Here is a 24,667-nt window from a genome sequence, read left to right on the forward strand (position 1 = left end):
ATTTTCCAGGCAGATCTGTAAGCAGATTTGGTGCCTGGTGCCCATGCATCTGAAATTATGTCTCTAGATGTTTGTGAAAGTCCTTGATCAAATGAGAATCCCCTGACACAAGCCAGGCTATTAGAGATAGGGTTTCCGAGAGAACTAGAAGATGGGAATTCCCGGAAGGATCCAGAAGGATCGAAGGAGACATGGGAATGATTCGAGGAAGATCCACCGTCATTCCTAGAAGGTGAGGGAACCACGCTTGGGATGGCCACCAAGGAGTTATCAACACTACTTTCGATTTCTGGGAAATAATGTGTAGGATAACTCTGGGAATTAAAGAAAGGAGAGGAAAGGCATATAGTGTTTCTGAAGGCCAAGATTGAATGAGGGCGTCTACGCCTAATGCTCCTGGATCGTGGTGCCAACTGAAGAACAGAGGAAGTTGGCGATTTAAACGAGAAGCGAAAAGGTCTAAATATAAAGGACCCCAAAGAGTATTGAGAAAGGAAAAGATGGAAGGATCCAGACGCCAATCGCTGGCATCTAGAAGATAACGAGAATTCCAGTCTGCAATATTGTTTGAAAGACCGGGAAGATATTCTGCCTTAAGGACAATGTTCCTGTCCAGGCAGAAGTGCCAAAAATCTTTGGTAATATCTGCTAAGGTTTCGATTTCGTACCTCCTAAACGATTGACATATTGAACAGCTGAAACATTGTCCATCCGAAGAAGAATACAACAATCAGAGTGGAAAGATGCCGGACAAAAGTTCCAGGCAATTGATATGAATGGATAGATTCGTCTGAGGACCATTTTCCACCAGTGGATAGAGGGCCACAACGGGCTCCCCAGCCTAAAAGACTTGCATGCGATTCTATGGAAAGATATGGAAATGGGTGGAAAATGGCTTTCCCATTCCATGATTTCAAATGATGAAGCCACCAAAGTAACTCCTCTCTTGTCTTTGGAGTGAGGGAAATGGAATCCGAATAACCCAGACCATTCTGAAGGTGTTGGATTTTGAGACGTTGTAAGGCCCTGTAATGTAAAGTGGCTGGAAAAATAGCATAAATGGAGGCAGCTAAAAGGCCCACAATTCTGGCAATGTTCCTCAAGAAAATAAGATTCTTGTTCAGGACCCAGTGAATTTCTAGTCGAATCGTTTTCAATCGTCTCGATGGGAGACTTAAAGTTCACCATAAATTCTAGAAATTCCACTTCCCTTGAAGGGGTCAATATAATTTTTTTTAGAAATTTATTACAAATCCTAGATCTGTAAGGAGAGTAAGAGTCCAGTGTATATGTAGGTGAATAAGATGAAGAGATTGAGCCATGATCAGAATATCGTCCAAGTATATGATCAGACGAACACCTCGGCTCCCAAGAAGAGCAACTACTGGTTTCGTCAGTTTGGTGAAACACCATGGGGCAGATGCTAGGCCGGATGGAAGGCAAGTGAATTGCCATATCTGGTTTTTCCAAGAGAATTGGAGATAAGGTTGAAAAGAGGGGTGAATATGAACTGTAAGATAGGCATCTTTGAGATCTATTTTGATGATCTCCGTGAAGGAGAAGATCTCTCAAAAGATGAATGCCCTCCATCTTGAAGTGGTGATATTTTATGAAAGCATTGAGGGATTTTTGATTTATGACTGGTCTGTGACCGCCATCCTTCTTTTTGACCAGGAATAGATTGCAGAGAAATCCCAGAGAGGGGGTATCTATGGGAATGATGGCGTTTTTGGAATAAAGTTCCTGAATCTCTAAATCTGTAAGGATTCAATCTTGTGTTGAAAAATGGATAGGATGAGGAAGATGAGATTGAAAAGGAGGAGCTAGAAACTCTATTTGGTAACCTTTTACCGTATTTAAGATCCAAGAGTCTGTGGTGATCATAGACCAAATCTGGAAAAAATGGGTTAGTCGGCCTCCTAGAGGAATCTGAAAAAAGACCAGAGTCCATCAAGTTCAACCTATAACCCTAATGATTGTTGCCGGTGGGAAAGCGGCCCCTGCCTTTCCCAGCCTTAGAGAAAACCTTGGAATGGAAGACTTTCTTAAGAGAAGTCTGTGCTTTATCAAGACTGGAAAACAGACCTACATATTTATTGAGTTCTTTGATAAAAGAATCTCCAAATAATAATCCCTCTTTAGAGGGTCTCGGCTCTGTTGGAGCTAGGTGAGTGAGTTGCGGGTCCAATTTAAGTAAGATGGAACGTCTTCACTATGAGGATAGAGCCGAATTGGCATTGCCAAAAAAGCATATCGCCCTCTGAATCCATCCATGCAGGATGTGGGGGTCAATTGGTGGATTGGAAGCAAGGGCTTCTTCAGAAAGGGTCATAATCTTGGTCAAAGGACCTAATATATCAACAAGCTTGTCCTGTCAGGACTTCAACGAGCGGTCCAAACCTTTTTTGGGATTCTTCCCTGATTTGGCCAAAAACTTTACTAAAGTCAGGTCAATCTCAGGAGTCATGGTAGTTATGTCTGGTAAAGAGGGTCTTGGACATTCCTCTCTGAGTTTCTTGCGATCTTTTTTATCCAGCGGTTTTTTAAAACATGATTGTACATATTTTGCCACGTTAGGGCACGAGGATGTGTGACATGGACTGGATCGAAATAAGGGTTGCCAGAGCTGTCTAATATGGTTTCTTCAGTGGTGTCATGTAAAGAAACAATGTCATTATTATCGTCAGAGGTAAGATATCTCCTCATATTGGGAGTCATGGTCCTCAGCAGAGGAGTCAGCGTCAGAACTGGAGGACTGACTAGATAAGATATGAGTCTGTTTTTTGTCTATAAGTGGGTTTCACTGTCCGTTCATGTGAGACTTCCTCACGGACTGAGGGTGTGGGGTGGGAAGATTTACCACCATGTCTTTTACCGCTTTTAGACTGGCGGTGTTAAATAGATTTTTTAGCTTGAAGTTAACCCTTAGATATCTTTTTTGGTTTAGGAGAAGACGGGTTGTCATTACAATGATGTCTCTTTTTAGAGACCTTTTTAGACTTATATCCTTTGGCAAGTTTAGATGAGGAATCCTCCGCCGACCAAAATAGGTCAGAGGGTGTGGAGGGACCAGGGCAATTTGGAATTGCTTGAGATACAGCAAGAGAGACTAATTTGGATATAGATTCCTGAAGGGTTGATATAGTGCCCAGTTTTATTAATGGATTTGGAGACAATATTTTGGACATATTCCTCATTAATGAAGGTATATTCCCTGATGTCAGAAAGGGGAATAATATTCCCTCAGAAGACATTATATTGACTGATATATATGTTGAGAATTTATATAAATGAGGAGAAAACTGGACCAGAGTTATTTAAATATATTAAGAATAATATATTATTAATAAAAGGGGTTCTAGTAATTTAATATTAATAAAAGTAGTAACATTCTGTATTACAGATGAGAGGACATCAATACAAGTCTTTCCGTACAGTATGTGCTCTGTGAGGAGATGGGGCGGGAAACAGCCGAAAACCAGCTGCGCCGTAAGTCTCGCGATATGCGAGAGGACGGGAAGAAGAAACAAGTATGCGCATATGGCCGATGGGTGAATTATAAGTGCGTCACAGACCAGAAGAGGCTGCGGATCGCGAACGGAGGGTCTGTGAAGATGACGGCGGGACACTACAAGAGGAAGAAGCGAGGATAGACCATCGGTAAGTATAAAACAGGGATGTAAGATCTCAGAATAATGGAAAGGGATATTAGTGATATGTCTAATATAGGAAACCCAGAAAGAGGTAAAATGTATTATTCATAAACACAAGAGTATTGAAAAACTGTGTGCAAGAAGTATTTTAAGTAATATGGAAAAACAATATGTGAAAAACAACAGAAATAAAGGGGGGAAAATATATATAAAGAAATATAGAACACAATAATGAACAATTTGAATAGGAAAGTATAAATATAAATATGTACATATTTAGAAAAGGTCTGATATCACAAGAAACGGAATAGAATAAAATGTAAAATTTAATATATACAATGAAAATAAGGATATTAGCATTGAGAGAAAAAAATGTGTATTTATCCACGCTGTGAGCAGCAAGAAAGGATTGACAGTTGGAATGTTGGGAATATATGTCCTATGATCCTCATGGATTGGTTGTTACAGGACTACCATATGTTTGGTTGCACTAAAGTTTTCTGCACTTTTTTCTTTATAGTTAACCCTTGCTGCTGTGAGTTATGTTAAAGAAAGAATAACATAATATGAGCCTCCGTCTTTCAATAAAATTATTTTCTACCTTACCAGATGCAGAAAACCAGGCACAATACAATCTCTGCAAACAGGAAGTCATGAATTATATCTCTATGTAAGCATGTGGAGTGCCATCACAAGGCCTGGTTAGAAGTATCACTAGTCCACCACTGACTGCTGTCTGCTGACTACTACTAGCACTAGTTAACCACTGCCTGCTGTCTGCTGACTACTACTAGCACTAGTTCACCACTGCCTGCTTTCATCTGGCTTCTACAACTACCGCCAGTCCACCACCTTTGCTGCTGTTACTACTATCAGCTAGGCCAACAAATACACAACCCATGATACCCAAAAAAATAAAAACAAATTGGCCTTTTATACAAAAGCTATTTCTTCTTCACCATTTCTGGATACTGCTCCTGTTTCAATGCCAATAAAACGGGAAATTTTGGACAACCCTGATTAAAAAAAAAAAAAAAGGGATAATTTTTTGGGACTTTTCATACAAAAGCTATTTCTTCTTCACCATTTCGGGACACTTAAGGGAAAGGGAAAATTTATTGGAATGCTTAGAAAAAGCCATTGTTTCTAATTCACTTGCCAGCCATAAAACCTGTTGTAACTCCCAAAAATTGAGAATTTTGGATGATGTTTAACATTTTTCAATGTTAAGCATTTTGAGCATTTTACAACCGGCAGGCTCTGCCAAAAAAAATTGGGATACTTATTGCACCTTTGTTTTAATGTTAAAAAGCATACAACATCATTTTATTTAAACAAGCTATTAGTTACCAGGGCTATCGCATGTTACCAAACTCATCCTTAAAACCACTCTAAAACAACTTGAATACATTCCTAGGTGACCCTAGCAGTGTTACACTGGGCTTCAGAGCTCCTAGGCAGTGTTATATACCTTTTAAAATAAGGTGCAGCTCACAACAGAAGGACCGAGGTAATTAAAGCTATAGCCGGACCCCACCGGCAGCAAAATAAAAATATAGTCAAAGTAATAGCTTATACCTCTAGGACCTCACCAACCTAGGTGCATAATGATGGAGGTGGAAATAAATTAAAATATAACAGCGTTACTCATATAAAATTTTAATTAAATATAAATAAAATATATGTTATGAACAAATTTACACATTAAATTGGCACTGTTAGATGATAATCCCACTGGGCCCTAGTGGGGTATCAAAGAAATTTATTGGAATAGATATTGAGATGGATAATATCCAATAATCAAATGGATAGTGTCCAATAATCTAGTATTCCAGTGTGTCTGAAGGAAAAAGTCAGTTAGTCCGCAAACGAACGAAAGAAAAGCCCGTTTTGTGACAGAGTGTGTCACTTAAAAAATAAAGTCAATCTCCAGATATAGTATACAAATGGTGTTAAACTAGTTCTCATCACTGCTTCTGGCGGCGATGATCCTTTGTTGTGTATCACAGTCTCGTACTCCTCTCGTCCTCCGATGGCAGGGGGCACGGCAGTCTCCCTTACAGCCCCGATGGCAGGGGAGCGCAGAGTGATGGTCCGTGCCGCAGACTCCGATGGCAGGGGAGCACGATGTGATATTCAGTGCTGTAAGCTGCACTTGCTCACCGGCTGTCTCTTGGTGGTATTGGTCTGACACTCCGGCAAGAGCGTCAGTCAGCACGGGAGCGTAAGTGATTCTAGCGGCAGCGGTGCGTTCGGGAGCGGAGGACAGTCCGGGGATGGCTTCGGTGGACAGTCCGGGGATGGCGTCCCACGTGGAAGCTTTGGCTGCGGGAGATGTAGGCTGTGAAAGATGGTTAGAGGTAAGGTTGCCGCCAGGCAGGGCGGAATAGACTGATAAGCTGGATTAACTGCTCTGTTGCCGGGACTTGTAGGTTTGTCGACGGACACTGGTAGTAGTTGCATGAACAGTGGCAAACACCTAAACGCGTTTCGGGGTGCTGGGAATTGCGATCCTCCGTCCCCTTCCTCAGTAGAAATGTGTATGTAATAAAACTTAGTGGTAACGCTGTTTTTATGATAAAATAACACCTGTTGGTGATTGCTGAAACTGAAGAGAAAACTCGGTCTATGGATTATAGTAAGTTGTCTATTAGGTCTATCAAATATGTGGAGCGGAGCAGCTTTCCCAAACTATTCGGGGAAATCGGATAGAACCTAGTTCACACCCTGGTTTTCCCGGATAGCCAGATCAGTCATGGAATTCACAGCGCATGGTAGCTGTATGCATATGTATTCTCTGCAAATGGCATGACGATCATAGGAATTGACAATATTATTGGTTTGTTGAATATAATATTTGTGTTTTTGTGTATATTCAACAAACCAATAATATTGTCAATTCCTATGATTGTCATGCCATTTGCAGAGAATACATATGCATACAGCTACCATGCGCTGCAAATGCCATGACTGATCTGGCTATCCGGGAAAACCAGGGTGTGAACTAGGTTCTATCCGATTTCCCCGAATAGTTTGGGAAAGCTGCTCCGCTCCACATATTTGATAGACCTAATAGACAACTTACTATAATCCATAGACCGGGTTTTCTCTTCAGTTTCAGCAATCACCAACAGGTGTAATTTTATCATAAAAACAGCATTACCACTAAGTTTTATTACATACACATTTCTACTGAGGAAGGGGTCGGAGGATCGCAATTCCCAGCACCCCGAAATGCATTTAGGTGTTTGCCACTGTTCATACAACTACTACCAGTGTCCGTCGACAAACCTACAAGTCCCGGCAACAGAGGAGTTAATCCAGCTTATCAGTCTATTCCGCCCTGCCTGGCGGCAACCTTACCTCTAACCATCTTTCACAGCCTACATCTCCCGCAGCCAAAGTTTCCACGTGGGACGCCATCCCCGGACTGTCCACCGACGCCATCCCCGGACTGTCCACCGCTCCCGAATGCACCGCTGCCGCTAGAATCACTTACGCTCCCGTGCTGACTGACACTCTTGCCGGAGTGTCAGACCAATACCACCAAGAGACAGCCGGTGAGCAAGTGCAGCTTACAGCACTGAATATCACATTGTGCTCCCCTGCCATCGGAGCCTGTGGCACGGACCATCACTCTGCGCCCCCTGCCATCGGGCATCGGGGCTGCAAGGGAGACGTGAGATTGCCGTGCCCCCTGCCATCGGAGCACGAGAGGAGTACGGGACTGTGATACACAACAAAGGATCATCGCCGCCAGAAGCAGTGGTGAGAACTAGTTTAACACCATTTGTATATTATATCTGGAGATTGACTTTATTTTTTAAGTGACTCACTCTGTCACAAAACGGGCTTTTCTTTCGTTCGTTTGCGGACTAACTGACTTTTTCCTTCAGACACACTGGAATACTAGATTATTGGACACTATCCATTTGATTATTGGACATTATCCATCTCAATATCTATTCCAATAAATTTCTTTGATACCCCACTAGGGCCCAGTAGGATTATCATCTAACAGTGCCAATTTAATGTGTAAATTTGTTCATAACATATATTTTATTTATATTTAATTAACGCTGTTATATTTTAATTTATTTCCACCTCCATCATTATGCACCTAGGTTGGTGAGGTCCTAGAGGTATAAGCTATTACTTTGACTATAGTGTTATACACCTGTTTTGAGGCTTATTTCATTGCCGTTTCACTGAGAACCTGTTCACCGAGAACCAAACTTTTTCAGAAAGTTGGCGAACCCGCTGAGCCAAACTTTTGAAAAGTTCACTAAACTTTAATTGTAATTATTATAATTATATTACAGCAACTATGCATTTAATTTTTTTTTACAAAATATGTTGGTTTACCATATTGCATAAAGCTATGGGCACACTGAATATTTGTTTACTAATATTGTATGTGTTTTTATACTAATAAAAAGGATAAAAATTTGGGTTAAAGGGTGCAAAAAGCCAATTATGGTGTATGCCAAAATCCATTTCCTGTTGACTCATATTATTGTAAAATACTATTTTATTTTGCTGTATACTTTAGTGTGGTAGCCCAATACAGTACCTACGTCTGCTACACATCAGTAGCATCAGAGTTGTGGGGTGGCTTAAGTACAATAGGTTTGCTGGATACAAAGTAATTTATGGTTATGCAAAGTGTATTTTTTACATATTAGGCTTTATTCACATTGCCGTTGTGACATGGTAGTGTGATGTCCGTTGGGGAACCCGGGGAGAATAGTGGGAGGAAAAATACATCATGCAACCTTTTTTCCTCCCGCTACTCCTGTCACAAACAACTGTGCCCGACGTACCCCATTATAGGAAATGGGATCTGTCGGGACCCATTGTTTCCCGTTGTGCCCCATCAAAAATAAAGTCTGTTAAGGCAAGGAAAAAGTGCCTGACGGTCGGCAGTGTGTAAGGGGTCTTAAATGTATTTTCAAAGCATATAATGAGGTGTACAGTGTGCAAAGGGTTGATGTTTTTTCTGTACAGTGAACACGTGAAAAACTCTGGTCCAATTATTGCAGTCCAAACTCCTCCCCTTAGCCTGGGAAAAGATGTGGATCTAAAATTGTCATAGTTAGTTAGAGCTTGGGATAGCTTTGCATTTTGGAAACTATACCTGCTGAAGGGCAGGATCGATACCAGTGACTTATCGGGAGTCATTTTGGTTCTTCAAGTTAAATTCACTCTGGCCTCTTGGTTTAAATGAAATTATTGAAAAAACAACATAAGAAATGTTTTATGCTTATTTTAGCACTCCTGTTCATATAATCTTTTATATATTTTTTTATATTACTTTATACTATTATATAGATTGCAGGATCTGCACAGTGATGTCATTTCCTGTTACATATTGTAGTATTTAAATGAGCTGTTTGTTTGACTGTACATGTCTGATGAAGAGGGCAGCCCGCCCTTGAAACGCGTTACATGTAATATATTTTTATTAATAAATCTTGAATTCTTTATGGATTACCCCGCTTTATGGACAGCACTTTTTCAAATTCCTCATTTACACACGCACCTGTGTGCTAATTCTTTCATACATGTGTATAAGAAACCTTCTCAATTCACAGAAGATCCTGACTTCATGGAGGCTTGGGAACGAGCACATTCAGACCGCGCTACACGCCTCTTGACACTCGTATTTGAATTTTTTTTTAAAGAGTACAAACGTGTAAGTATGGATCTTTGCAAGACGAAACAAGAATATAAGACCAGAGTCAATGAAAATAATGCAAATGCGTTCTATAAAAAGCTACTATGCCACGCATTACCAATCAAAAATCTTCTAACCCTGGTCAGCGCCCTTTAGAAAACTTACCAGAAGGGGTAAGAGGAAATCCAAGAGAACGGAGTTGGAACAAGCCCAGGAAACACAAAGAAGTCACTTGGAAACACAATTGACTGTGCAGAATGTCATAAATCTCATGGATGTTACCGTGAGCAATGACTGCATAACCTTACTATCTAAAGGCTTGAATTTTGGGTTATGTGACTTCTTTAATTATGTTCAGTTTGAAATTGATTACTATAAAGGGCTACATAAAATCAATCTTCAGAAATACTTTTCTAAACATCCTGATAAGAGAGAGGTCACTGTTAGAGAAGGGGAAATATCTGTAGAGATAGGCCCCTTGGGCTTTAGCACAGCTAGCACTTTTTCCAGTCAGGAGAATGCATGCATTGAAACATTAGCCACTCTTGCATCAGATATGCCAGTCAGTTTAGCAACCAGTGAAATAGATTCAGGTCCCTTTAAAGGTGGAAAAAAATCCATGTTCTCTCCTCCAGTTACCCCTGGCAGCTCTCTCAATCTGTTCAGGGAGGCTGTGAGTAGAGAGGTAAAGCCCCTAGCAACCTATCCCCTGGTGAAAAATGTCCTTTAAAATGGTTCCAGTCCCGTACGGACTTTAAAATAAGTAGAGCGGACAAAGGTGGAGGGACAGTTATAATGATTTCCCAATATTATACAGAAGGAGCACTTAGGCAGCTACAAGATAAAAGAATCTACTGCTCACTTACTTCTAATTCCTTCCCCACAACCGTAAAAAAAACTTTGCTCCCTTCTCAGGCTATAGGCAGAAAAATGAGTTATATCCACAAAAACTGCCAAACATTTACTTACAGAATTTCCACACCACCCCAAGTGGTATTTCCTCCCAAAAGTCCACAAGTCGCAGAGCCAACCCCCTGGACGACCCATCATCACAGGGATCGGCTCTGCGACTTAACCTCTCTCCCAGTACCTTGAGTGGCTACTCAATCCACTACTCAGTTCCATGCCCACATATTTTAAAGATACTGGAGATCTTCTGCAACAGTTACAATCTTTCTCCTGGAGTGAAGGATTTCATCTAGCATCTATTGATGTCGAATCCCTGTACACCTGCATCACTCATGATGCGGGTGTCCAGGCGATCCGAGAACTACTCCTCGAACAGGGCAAAACCTCTGACCTCGTCTCTTTTTTGTTAGTGATGCCCTTACGTTTATTTTGTCCCACAATGAGTTAAAATTCAAAAACAGATGGTATAGACAGGAGACAGGCACTGCAATGGGCACTCCGGTCTCCTGTACATATGCCAATTTATTTATTTCTGTCTTCGAGTGTAATTATTTTTTTCTGAGGCAAACCCCTATGTGAAAAACATTACATTTTTCATTAGATACATCGATGACGTTCTCATTGTATAGGAGGGCACTCGCAACAGGTTTGAAGAATTTGTTGCATGCTTAAATTTCAATAATGTAAATATGTTTTTCACATATAATTTCCCTATGTCCTTTTAAAAATCATCAATAACTCCATAACTATCCAAGGTTTCCATAAAATAACTGTGAAAAATAGATTATTAGAATACAACTGTTCTAATATATATATACCATATTCACAATTTCTTAGACTAGAAAGAATAAATAGTAGTAGAGGCTCCTTTCTTTCACAATGTCAAGATCTGAAAGATAGACTTCTACCCAGAGAAAATTATTGATGATGCCTTTTTACTCAGTGAACGGGTCCCCCATGAGAAATTACTACAGTCTAAAAAAAAGGATTCGAAAATCTAATACAGATAGTATATCTAGATTTTCTTTTGCAAATTTTAACCTTAATGCCAGGATATCTTTAGCTTTTCATAGGTTCTGGTATATTCTTGAATCAGATCCAGATATTGGAGATGTAGCCATCAGAAGACCCTTAGTTACCCACCGCCGAAGTACCACCCTGGGTGAAGCTCTGTTGTCATCGACTACAGAGACAAATAAACACTCCACATGGCTGGAAAAAAGCACTCCGAGAGGAAACTTCACAAATGGCCACTGTAAGTTTTGTTCATACAACATGAAGTTTCGAGCTGTAAAATTGGGAGGGTATACTCACATGATTAACCAGTTCATAACCTGTCAGTCAACCTATCTGTATATGTTATTCTTTCTCCTTGTGGATTCTTTTATGTCAGCAAGACTACGTGACACCTATTTACCGGAATACGTGAACACTTTTATTCTGTCCGGTCTAGATACGGTGCTCCGCGTTTTATTGCCCACATGAAAGAATCCCACAATGGTGATTACACCTGCTTAAAGTTTGCTGGCTTACAAACTGTTAATCCTCCTAGGAACGGAGGAGACAATGGAGTCTATCTCTTACATTGTGAGGCACGGTCGATCATTAAGTTAGAGGCCTTGGGCTCAATTGGACTGTTACGCCGAGCGCTCCGGGTCCCCGCTCCTCCCCGGAGCGCTCGCTTCACTCTCCCCGCGGCAGCGCTCCGGTCACGTCCTCTGACCCGGGGCGCTGCGATTCCGCTGCCAGCCGGGATGCGATTCGCGATGCGGGTAGCGCCCGCTCGCGATGCGCACCCCGGCTCCCCTACCTGACTCGCTCTCCGTCTGTTCTGTCCCGGCGCGCGCGGCCCCGCTCCCTAGGGCGCGCGCGCGCCGGGTCTCTGCGATTTAAAGGGCCACTGCGCCGCTGATTGGCGCAGTGGTTCCAATCAGTGTGTTCACCTGTGCACTTCCCTATATCACCTCACTTCCCCTGCACTCCCTGGCCGGATCTTGTTGCCTTAGTGCCTAGTGAAAGCGTTCCCTTGTCTGTTCCTAGCCCGTGTTCCTGACCTCCTGCCGTTGCCCCTGACTACGATCCTTGCTGCCTGCCTCGACCTTCTGCTACGTCCGACCTTGCTTCTGCCTACTCCCTTGTACCTCGCCTATCTTCAGCATCTTCAGCATCTTCAGCAGTCAGAGAGGTGAGCCGTTGCTAGTGGATACGACCTGGTCACTACCGCCGCAGCAAGACCATCCCGCTTTGCGGCGGGCTCTGGTGAAAACCTGTAGTGGCTTAGAACCGGTCCACTAGCGCGGTCCTCGCCATCCCTCTCTGGCACAGAGGATCCACCTCCTGCCAGCCGGCATCGTGACAGTAGATCCGTCCATGGATCCCGCTGAAGATCCTACACTGGTCGCCCAGCTAGCCTTAAAGATCGCCCAACGAGATCAACAGCTGGCATACTTGACCTCCGAGGCACTGCGTATTCAGTCACAGATACAGCAGCTGCAGATACAGCAACAGCTACAGCTGCAACTACCATCTCCTCCGCCGGCTCCTGCAACTCCTCCGCAGCAACCGGCCGTTCCTAACCCCTGCTTGTCCCTGCCGGACAAATTTGGCGTAAAGATCGCCCAACGAGATCAACAGCTGGCATACTTGATCTCCGAGACACAGCGTCTTCAGTCACAGTTACAGCAGCTGCTGCCGCAGATACAGCAACTTCAGTCACAGCAGCTGCTGCCGCAGATACAGCAACTTCAGTCACAGCTACAGCTGCAACAACCATCTCCTCCGCCGGCTCCTGCAACTCCTCCGCAGCAACCGGCCGTTCCTAACCCCTGCTTGTCCCTGCCGGACAAGTTTGATGGGGACCGCAATGATTCTGCCACAGCCACAGTCCAGTCCTTCTTCGCTGAGGTCCGTGGTGTCTTCGAGGAGCCTGCCCGAGCTTCTTCTGCCGAGATTGCCCTGCTGAACCTGGAACAGGGTGTTTCTTCCATTGGCGAGTACGCCATTCAGTTCCGTGCTCTTGCTTACGAGTTGTCCTGGAATAGTGAGGTTCTCTGCGCGACCTTTAAAAAAGGCCTATCCAGCAACATTAAAGATGTTCTGGCCGCACGAGAGACTCCTGCTGACCTACATGAACTCATTCTTCTTGCCACTCGCATTGACATGCGTTCTTCCGGATGGCGTCTGGAGCTCCGCCTGGATATGGACTTTGTTCGCACGAAGCGTTTTTTCTCCCCGGCTCCTCTCTCCTCTGGTCCTCTGCAATCCGTTCCTGTGCTTCCCGCCGCGGAGGCTATGCAAGTTGACCGGTCTCGCTTGACACCTCAAGAGAGGACACGACGCCGCATGGAGAATCTTTGCCTGTACTATGCCGGTACCGAACACTTCCTGAAGGATTGTCCTATCCGTCCTCCCCGCCTGGAAAGACGTACGCTGACTCCGCACAAAGGTGACACAGTTCTTGATGTCAACTCTGCTTCTCCACGCCTTACTGTGCCTGTGCGGATATCTGCATCTACCTTCTCCTTCTCTACTATGGTCTCCTTGGATTCCGGATCTGCAGGAAAAATTTTTTTGGCCTCTCTTATCAACAGGTTCTACGTCCCTGTGACCAGTCTCGCCAGACCCCTCTACATCTTTTGTATTAACAATAAAAGATTGGACTGTCTCATGCGTTTCCGCACAGAACCCCTCCTAATGTGCATCGGACCTCTTCACGGAAAAATTGACTTTTTTTTCCTCAGGTTCTTTGGCCCCAAGAAGAGGGGGAGACCCAAGGGGGGGGGTACTGTTACGCCGAGCGCTCCGGGTCCCCGCTCCTCCCCGGAGCGCTCGCTTCACTCTCCCCGCGGCAGCGCTCCGGTCACGTCCTCTGACCCGGGGCGCTGCGATTCCGCTGCCAGCCGGGATGCGATTCGCGATGTGGGTAGCGCCCGCTCGCGATGCGCACCCCGGCTCCCCTACCTGACTCGCTCTCCGTCTGTTCTGTCCCGGCGCGCGGCCCCGCTCCCTAGGGCGCGCGCGCGCCGGGTCTCTGCGATTTAAAGGGCCACTGCGCCGCTGATTGGCGCAGTGGTTCCAATCAGTGTGTTCACCTGTGCACTTCCCTATATCACCTCACTTCCCCTGCACTCCCTGGCCGGATCTTGTTGCCTTAGTGCCTAGTGAAAGCGTTCCCTTGTCTGTTCCTAGCCCGTGTTCCTGACCTCCTGCCGTTGCCCCTGACTACGATCCTTGCTGCCTGCCTCGACCTTCTGCTACGTCCGACCTTGCTTCTGCCTACTCCCTTGTACCTCGCCTATCTTCAGCATCTTCAGCAGTCAGAGAGGTGAGCCGTTGCTAGTGGATACGACCTGGTCACTACCGCCGCAGCAAGACCATCCCGCTTTGCGGCGGGCTCTGGTGAAAACCTGTAGTGGCTTAGAACCGGTCCACTAGCGCGGTCCTCGCCATCCCTCTCTGGCACAGAGGATCCACCTCCTGCCAGCCGGCATCGTGACATGGACTCAACCACAGAAAGGATTTGAGCTCATTTTTATAATACTTTGTGTTATTATATAATAAATACTTTGTGTTATTTTTGGTATTGTCTATTACCTGCATCACATGCTGTGTAGGTGTGGATATAGTCTCCTCTCCCACGCCCATCTCTGAGCGTCAGCAGACGAAGTGTGCTCAGCACACAAAACGGATACCATCCGTCCCATGGAGACACTCCCGCTATAGTGACCTGTAAACCCGCTGACTTACCTTCAATAAAGAAGTTTTGAAGTGGACCGGTGAGTGCGACATTCTTTGCTTCTACGTTTTCAAGATGAACCATTACTATGCATTCGCACTGAGGACCTGTCTATCACTCCTCTGTTACCAATTTTTTCTGTTTGTATAAGTTCTTGTATACCTTCTCTCATAAGAGACTCATACAGAGAAAAAAGACAGTCCGGCACTGCTCTGACACTTGAACTCTTTATGTGCCAACACTGGACATAACTGCCTGTATATAGGTGTGAGGTGTCTCGTGGTGCTCTGACTGTAGATTCAAACCGTCAACCGCCCGTTTCGTGCACGTAGTGCTTTGTCAGGCCCTTAAGGGTCTGTTCCCCTGTTGCCGAACCTTGAGATGAAATAAGGTGATCCATAAATGAAACAAGATACCGGGTGAGTGCTCTGTTCTTTTCATTTTTTGAGTTGGAGTATGTATTGCTGCGTACGTGAGCACCGAAGATTGGTGTCTGTAAGAAGGTTTGTGGTAGTAGCTGCAGTGAACGCTTTTTATGTCCAGCAAATTGCCGAAATAGCCTCTCAATAAGACTCCCTTATGGTGTATTCACACCTACATTATCCCATTTAAATTGAACGCTGCAGCATAAAATCTTGCACATGATTTATGTGCAGGATACTGTACATGTGAATACACCCTAAGGGTCTATTCACACATACAGTATTCTGCGCAGATCTGATGCGCCGGATTTCATGCTGAGTTCAGTCATTCAGTTTACATTGAAATCTGCAGCAGAAAATTTTGCACATCAAATCTGCACAGAATACTGTACGTGTGAATAGACCATTAAAGGAGTAGTCCAGTGGTGACCCAGTGGTGAACAACTTATCCCCTATCCTAAGGATAGGGGATAAGTTTGAGATCGCGGGGGGTCCGACCGCTGGGGCCCCCTGCGATCTCCTGTACGGAGCCCCGACAGCCCGCGGGAAGGGGGCGTGTTGACCTCCGCACGAAGTGGCGGCCGACACGCCCCCTCAATACAACTCTATGGCAGAGCCGAAGCGCTGCCTTCGGCAATCTCCGGCTCTGCCATAGAGATGTATTGAGGGGGCGTGTTGGCCGCTGCTTCGTGCGGAGGTTGACACCCACTATCTGGCTGGAGAGCCTGGGCCCCGTACAGAGAGATCGCAGGGGGCCCCAGCGGTCAGGCCCCCCGCGATCTCAAATTTATCCCCTATCCTTATGATAGGGGATAAGTTTTTCACCACTGGACTACCCTTTTAAGGGTGCGTTCATTTACTCGAGTTATTCCTCTTGAATTCCCCACATAGAAATAATTAACATCTGCTTTGCCATTGACTTCAATGTATTTTACTCTGCACTGTTCACACTGTGTAAATTCCACTCGCGGAATTCCATTCTGCTAGAAGAAAGAACAAGTTCATTCTTGTGGAATACTCGAGCAGAAGTCCATTGAATCAATGGCAAAAAAATTTCCGCTTGAAATCGTTTCTGCATGGAATTTGCGCAAAAGTTGCATGAAATTAGCGTAGAATTTGCGCGGAGATTCACCACGGAAAAAAATTTATAAATAAAAAGGGAAATTCCAATTGGTTGTTGTGGTCCAGCAAAAAAAAAAAAAAAACTATATTCCGCGTGGAAAATCTGCGCTGAATTACGTCTTAATTCCGTATGACAAAAAAAACCAAAACATAAATTCTGCGGCAGAATGTTTACACGAGGATTCCTCTCCTATTCCTCAGTGTGAACGCTCTCTAAAACTTATAAAAAATGTATGCATGTACATAGAGCAGTGTTTCCCAACCAGGGTGCCTCCAGCTGTTGCAAAACTACAACTCCCAGCATGCTCGGACAGCCAAAGGCTGTCCGGGCATGCTGGGAGTTGTAGTTTTGCAACAGCTGGAGGCACCCTGGTTGGGAAACACTAACCTAGAGAAACATATAAAACCGTTCCGAAAAGACAGTCCACTAATTATAAAGTACTGGTATTCCAACAAAATCCTGAATATTTGGATAACAATGTATATCAGAGAGAGGAATTGAGAGAGATCATACATTTGAATAATGAATAACATTGAAAATAATGCACCTTTTGTTACTTATCTAACGTCCTTTACCCGCTTAAAGCGGTACTCCGGTGGAAAAAAAAAAAACTTTAATCAACTGGTGCCAGAAAGTTAAACAGATTTGTAAATGACTTCTATTAAAAAAAAAATCTTAATCCTTCCAGTACTTCTTAGCTGCTGAATACTACAGAGGAAATTATTTTCTTTTTAGAACACAGAGCTCTCTGCTGACATCATGGCCACAGTGCTCTCTGTCCATTTTAAGAACTGTCCAGAATAGGAGAAAATCCCCATAGCAAACATATGCTGCTCTGGACAGTTCCTAAAATGGACAGAGATGTCAGCAGAGAGCACTGTGGTCATGATGCCAGCAGAGAGCTCTGTGTTCCAAAAACAAAAAAATTTCCTATGTAGTATTCTGCAGCTAACAAATACTGGAAGGATTAAGATTTTTTAATAGAAGTAATTTACAAATCTGTTTAACTTTCGGGCACCAGTTGATTTAAAAAGAAAAAAGTTTCCCACCGGAGTACCCCTTTAACCCCTTAAGGACCAAGGACGTACCGGTACGTCCTTGGTCCTGCTCCAGTGATATAACGCGTGCTTACACAGTAACCCCGCATCATATCACGGCGGGCCCGGCGTCATAGTGAAGCCGGGACCCGCCGCTAATAGCGCGCAGCGCCGATCGTGGCGCCGCGCGCTATTAACCCTTTAGCCGCGCGCTCAGAGCTGAGCCGTGCGACTAAAAGCGAAAGTGAAAGCATGCCGGTTAACTCAGTGGGCTGTTCGGGATAGCCGCGGCGAAATCGCGGCATCCCGAACAGCTTACAGGACAGCGGGAGGGCCCCTACCTGCCTCCTCGCTGTCCGATCGCCGAATGACTGCTCAGTGCCTGAGATCCAGGCATGAGCAGTCAAGCGGCAGAATCATCCATCACTGGTTTCTTATGAGAAACCAGTGATCAATGATAAAGATCAGTGTGTGCAGTGTTATAGGTCCTTATGGGAGCTATAACACTGCAAAAAAAAGTGAATAAAGATCATTTAACTCCTCCCCTATTAAAAGTGTGAATAACCCCCCTTTTCCCATAAAAAAAAAACACAGTGTAAATAAAAATAAACATATATGGTATCACCGCGTGCAGAAATGTCCGAATTATAAAAATATATAATTAATTAAACCGCTTGGTCAATGGCGTGCGCGCAAAAAAATTCCAAAGTCCAAAATAGTGCATTTTTGGTCACTTTTTATATCATTTAAAAATGAATAAAAAGCGATCAATAAGTCCTATCAATGCAAAAATGGTAAAAAAAAAAAGAGCCCTCATACCGCCCCATACACGGAAAAATAAAAAAGTTATAGGGGGTCAGAAGATGACAATTTTAAACGTATTAATTTTCCTGCATGTAGTTATGATTTTTTCCAGAAGTACAACAAAATCAAACCTATATAAGTAGGGTATCATTTTAATCGTATGGACCTACAGAATAAAGATAAGGTGTCATTTTTATCGAAAAAATTTACTACGTAGAAACGGAAGCCCCCAAAAGTTATAAAGCGCTTTTTTTTTTTTTTCAATTTTGTCGCACAATGATTTTTTTTCCGTTTCACCGTAGATTTTTGGGCAAAATGACTGACGTCATTACAAAGTAGAATTGGTGGCGCAAAAAATAAGCCATCATATGGATTTTTAGGTGTAAAATTGAAAGAGTTATGATTTTTTAAAGGCAAGGAGCAAAAAACGAAAATGCAAAAATGGAAAACCCCCCCCGGTCCTTAAGGGGTTAATTTTATAGGGCTTCTTGTCTGTCACATATACTTTTAGCTGCAAACTTTTCGGAGCGTCTCAGCACTACAAGCAGGGTGCGGTTCACAGAAGCGTCCAGCAGAGGGCAGCAGAGCTTCAGTTTCCCGCGCAGCTCTCTGAAGAGCACTGTAGCGCCTCCCCTGGCAGCTCTCCTGTCGTCTCTCCCCGCCCCTCTGTCTTCACATAAAAATGTCATCAGAGCTTCCCGGGACAGGACGATCCTTCTGAGCCTACAGAGCGGGTAAGCTGCAGAGCCCGGTCCTGGCTGGCACAGGTTCCAGCTGCTGGTAGGGGGCATGGCATGTACTGAGGTGTCTGGCCATAGTGACTGATGGAAAGCAACTTATTGTTTGTGCAAATTGGGGAAACCTATCAGGGCAAAACTGGGGATCAGATTGGACAGGACAGTCACAAGGTGGCACAGATGGCATAGCCTGGAAAGGTTCCAGTTTGGAGCTTGGTTTATGGAGGTCAGGTCAGACTCTATGGGAAAGTTGGGAAATATAGTGTTGGACTTCTCTCACCCTGCGGAGTACCAGGTATAGATGTTGCCCCTGCCACCCCCTGGGCATCCTACTCATGGTGCTGGGGTTGGTTTATGACTGTCCTGGATGTATCTGCTAAAATTGTCAAGGAAATATAAAAAATAGTTGAAAGGGAATCTGTCAGCTACAATTCACATTCTGAGCCGGCGACAGTGTTAGATGCACAGGAGACACTTGGTGCCATTCGTATATCTGTCTGTGCTTCCATAACATCCAAAAATGATTCATTCTCTAGTGCAAATGGCCAAACAGGTGTTTCTGAGCCCCTAAAGTGCGCAGAGCTGGAAGACCACCTGACTTTCCCTTCCATTCTGCTTGATTGACAGCTGGAAGCTGAGCCCTGTTTCCAAATCTTGAGACTGAGGTGATTTGTAAACAGGGCTCGGCTTCTACCTGACTGGGATAGTGATCAAATGGAAAGTGAGGGGTTGTACCAGCCCCCAGCACTTCAGGGGTTTGGGTAATCCTCTATGACACTTTGAATAGTATTATTCTATGGTACGGAGGCACAGACAGATATATGAAAAGCTACCATGTGACCTCTGACCTCTAAATGTGTTGTCGGTTTTGAATGTAAATTGCAGGTGACAGATTCCAGTCTTCTTCATTGATAATAAGGGAATTGTCTACACTGCCCGAAATCCTGTATGGTCCTTGCAGGACTCTTCAGTGTTGGTCATATTATTTCTCTGTGTATCTGTACTTGAACAGGACATTTTAGGGGGGGGTAGATATGAAGAAGAAAAAACGTCCCAACCGTGCGTCATATTAGGAAACTGTCCCGTGATCGACAAGATAGTCAGCTCATGTGATCCCACTTATTTTGGCTGGTTACTGTCCATCTCTTTGGTGTACTTGTAAGTGATGCCTATGTGGCACATTGACCAACATGGCTTTCGAAGAGTTTTTTGGGGGGGAAATTTTAAAACTTTTAGCCAGATAATGATGGTGCTTCACATTTCCCACCAAAACCACTGACCTCTGCCTATGAGAATGTCCCATGATAACCCCCCCCCCCCCCCTCCTCCCTGCTGGAATGTCCGCCTATTATATAATGATATACAGTGAGGTATTATTATAAGAATTTGGGGTTTTTAATAGCTATATTTTTGCTGCATTGATAGAGGTTGGCACTGGCACAAATGTGCACTACTGCCTCTAATGTGCAGATCCCCAACCTGTGCCTTTACAGTACATGCTGGGAGTTGTAGTTTTGCAACATTTAGAGTACTGTTTCCCAACCAGGGTGCCTCCAGCTGTTGCAAAACTGCAACTCCCAGCATGCTGGGAGTTGTAGTTTTGCAACAGCTGGAGGCACCCTGGTTCCGATACAGTGAGTTGGAGAGACACAGGTTGGGGAATACTTTGTAATGTAAGTGATGGGCAGCCAAAGGTTATCAGTACATGCTGGGAGTTGTAGTTTTGCAACAGCTGGAGGCACCCTGGTTTGGAAACAATGAGTTAGAGAGACACAGGTTGGGGAATACTTTGTAATGTAAGTGATGGGCAGCCAAAGGTTATCAGTACATGCTGGGATTTGTGATTTTGCAACAGTTAGAGCAGTGTTTCCCAACCAGGGTGCCTCCAGCTGTTGCAAAACTACAACTCCCAGCATGCCCGGACAGCCAAAGGCTGTCCGGGCATGCTGGGAGTTGTAGTTTTGCAACAGCTGGAGGCACCCTGGTTGGGAAACAGTGAGTTGGGGAATACTTTGTAATATAAGTGATGGGCAGGCAAAGGTTATCAGTACATGCTGGGAATTGTAGTTTTGCAACAGCTGGAGAGCCACAGGATGGGGAACACTCAAAAACGTATGTAACCTCAGAAAACAGACCAAATGGCCGATAAGGGTCTATATTTTCTTGCATTCTAGTGCTTTGTACTATTAGGGATGTAGTTACCCATGTGAAGTATAGGAGGATGTGCATTAATCTGGGGCTAGTTTGTAGATGAATATAATGTAGCATATTAATACATGTGTGGATTGGAGGGTTTGGTAATCTCTGTGTAATGGTTATAGCCGGCGGTCAGATTAGGATTACAGGTACGTGCGCAGATGGTCACACGGGGTTCCCATTAAGGGATTGCTGTATAATTAATATGTGTGTAAATGTATCATTGGAAGGATTAGGCTGCATGCACACCACATTTTTGCTATACAGTTCCCGTATACGGTGTCAAGTTAAAAACCGTATGGAACTGTATTGACTTAACATTGTATACTGTATGTCAAACGCATCATTCAATTTAGTCAGTTTTGAATCTGATACAGTTTTGTCCAGTTTTTTACCCGTATCCAAAACTGTAGTCTACCACGTTTCTTGGTCCGGGTGAAAAACTGTATTAAACTGTATACAGTTTTTTTTTAACATGGGAGTCAATGGGAACCATACAGAACTGTATGTGCATGTGGTTCCATCAGGTTTTCACCACACGATTTTTAACTTTGCACAGTTTTGTTTCTTGGAATTTCAATCAAACAAGTGAAACTTTATTCAAAATGGAGTGAAAAGTTAAAAATTTATATGTTTTTTTCTTAAAAAGCGGATGCAACCGGATGTCATTTTTCACATACGGTTTGAAATTTGTACACACGTTTTGATACAGTTTAGTCAGGTTTTGAGGAATCTGTTTTTCATCAAAAACCTGATACGGGAACTGTATAGCAAAAACGTGGTGTGAACGCACCCATATTCGCGCGGAATTTGCGCGGAATTGCTCGTGGAAAATGGGGGAGAAAGAAGTGAAGGGTTTTTCAGCCATTTACATGCAAATTCTGCGCTAAAACAATGTCGGGCGGAATTTTTTTTTACCATTGATTTCTGCTAGCGGATTCCGCTTGAAGAAGGAACATGCTCATTCTTCAAGCGGAGCGGAATTCAGCGTCAGAATTCCCGCTAGCAGAATTTCCGCAGTGTGAACAGGACAGCAGAAAAAACATTAAAGTCAATGGGCAGAGGAGATGTGAATTAATTTGGAGCGGAGAATTCAAGAGGAATTACTTTAGTAAATTCCTCTTGAATTACTCCGTGTGAACGCAGCCTTAGATGGTTTTGTGAACTGTGATATTGTTGGATAACAACGTATTATTAGAGAACTATAGAAGAAAAGATAAACATCGCCTATAAGGGTATGTTCACACTGTGGAAATCCTGTGGAATTCCGCGCTGTGAACATAACCATCAGTGTGAATGGGTCTTCCGCGAGACCCGTTCACACTGCGGAATTTCAGTGGCAGACAATTCCGCCGCTGAAATTGTTCCACGCAAAGAAAGAACATGTTCATTCTTTATGTGGAATTCTGCAAGAACGGCATAACCTTCAATGGTGATGGCGCAGTACCCCGCGGTCCTACCGTTAAAGGGGTACTTCTCTGGAAAATATATAGATTTTTTAAAGTCAACTGGTGCCAGAAAGTATAAAACAGATTGGTAAATGACTTCTATTAAAAATCCTAATCCTTCCAGTACTTATTAGCTGCTCTATGCTCCACAGGAAATTCTTTTCTTTTTCTTTTCTGTCTGACCACAGTGCTCTCTGCTGACACCTCTGTCCATTTTTAGGAACTGTCCAGAGTAGGAGCAGATCCCCCTAGCAAACCTCTACTGCTCGATACAGAGGTGACAGCAGAGAGCACTGTGGTCATACAGAAAGGAAATTCAAAAAGGAAAGAACTTCCTGTGCAGCATATAGCAGCTGATAAGTTCTGGAAGGATTAAGATTTTTTTAATAGAAGTCATTTAACATCTGTGTAACAACTGTTGATCTATTGTGGATTTTCACTTCCCCATTGAAATCAATTGGGAAAATCTGCACTAAATCTGCAGCATAAATGAACAAACTAAGGCTATGTTCACACAGCAGAATCCCGCATGAATATTCAGCACGGACATTCCACAGCAGCAGAGTTCCATTAACTTCAATGGGATTCTGCTGCACTGTTCACACGCCAGAATTTCTGCACCATGTTTCTGGCCCGAAAATTCCGATTCCAGCATTCGCAGAAAGAATAGTCAATTCTAGGAAAAGCATTGCCGTCTATGAGATGGCGCATTTCCAAGCGCTCCTAGCACCCGCCAGTGGAATTCCACCCATTTTCACCTTTGTGAACATTCACACGGGTGTATTTTATTGCAGTTAGAATTTCAGTAGCGGATTACTTTTAGGTAATTGAAATCCGCTGCAGAAATTCGGGTTCACGTTTTCCACCTGTTGTTCACATGGCGGAAATTCTGCTATTTTGCTCAAAGTGTATTCTGCAAAGCATGCTGCCGAATTTTTTCAGTTTTGTGGAATTGGAGCAGAATTTCTGATTTCTCTCAGAACACAGAGTGCAGACGAAATTCAAAGCGCCATTGGGTTCACTGGGATTCTGCCCGGAATTCGGCAAAATTTCAAGACATGTTCAATGTTTTTGCAGAATCCAGGAAGCAGCATTTCCACTGTGGAGATTCTGCCGTGTGAATGGGACAGCGGTATCTCCTTTTAAAGGGGTACTCCGCTGCTCAGCGTTTGGAACAAACTGTTCCAAACGCTGGAGCCGGCGCCAGGAGCTTATGATGTCATAGGCCCTCCCCCACACGATGTCACGCCCGCCCCCTCAATGCAAGCCTATGGGAGGGGGGGGTGACGGCTGTCATGCCCCTTCCCATAGACTTGCATTGAGGGGGCGGGGCGTGACATCGTCACACCCCCTCCCATAGACTTGCATTGAGGGAGCGGAGTGTGATGTCATGAGGGGGTGGGGTTATGAAGTCACGAGCTCCCGGATCCGGCTCCACCGTTTGGGACAGTTTGTTCCAAACGCTGAGCAGCAGAGTACCCCTTTAATACTTGTAATACATGTAAAACTACATGTCAAAGGCTGTCCGGGCATGGTGGGAATTTTTGTTTTGCAACAGCTGGAGGCACACTGGATGGGGAACACTGCCCTAACTGCTTAATAGCTAAAATAGGAAAGTATAAACAAAACGAAGATTAAAGGGGTTATCCAGGAAAAAACTATTTTTTTATATATCAACTGGCTACAGAAAGTTGAACAGATTTGTAAATTACTTCTATTAAAAAATCTTAATCCTTTCAGTACTTATGAGCTGCAGTGGAGTTGTTTTTTTTCTGTCTAAGTGTTCTCTGATGACACGTGTCTCGGGAACCGCCCAGTTTAGAAGCAAATCCCCATAGCAAACCTCTTCTACTCTGTGCAGTTCCCGAGACAAGCAGAGATGTCAGCAGAGAGCACTGTTGCCAGACAGAAAACAACAACTCAACT

General features: G+C 44.0%; 1 protein-coding gene across 1 annotated transcript in view; it reads left to right on the forward strand.

Annotated features, from left to right (window-relative positions):
- Window positions 1–18,983: 18,983 nt before the first annotated feature.
- Window positions 18,984–24,667, forward strand: part of LOC130276966 (inositol-trisphosphate 3-kinase B-like) — a 90,739-nt gene continuing 85,055 nt past the window's right edge. Inside the window, exon 1 of the mRNA XM_056527049.1 lies at window positions 18,984–19,094. The gene's annotated coding sequence lies outside the window, so the exon portion shown is untranslated. The remainder of the gene's footprint in view (window positions 19,095–24,667) is intronic.

This window comes from Hyla sarda, chromosome 6 (assembly GCF_029499605.1).
Source record: "Hyla sarda isolate aHylSar1 chromosome 6, aHylSar1.hap1, whole genome shotgun sequence".
Classification (NCBI taxonomy): Eukaryota; Metazoa; Chordata; class Amphibia; order Anura; family Hylidae; genus Hyla; species Hyla sarda.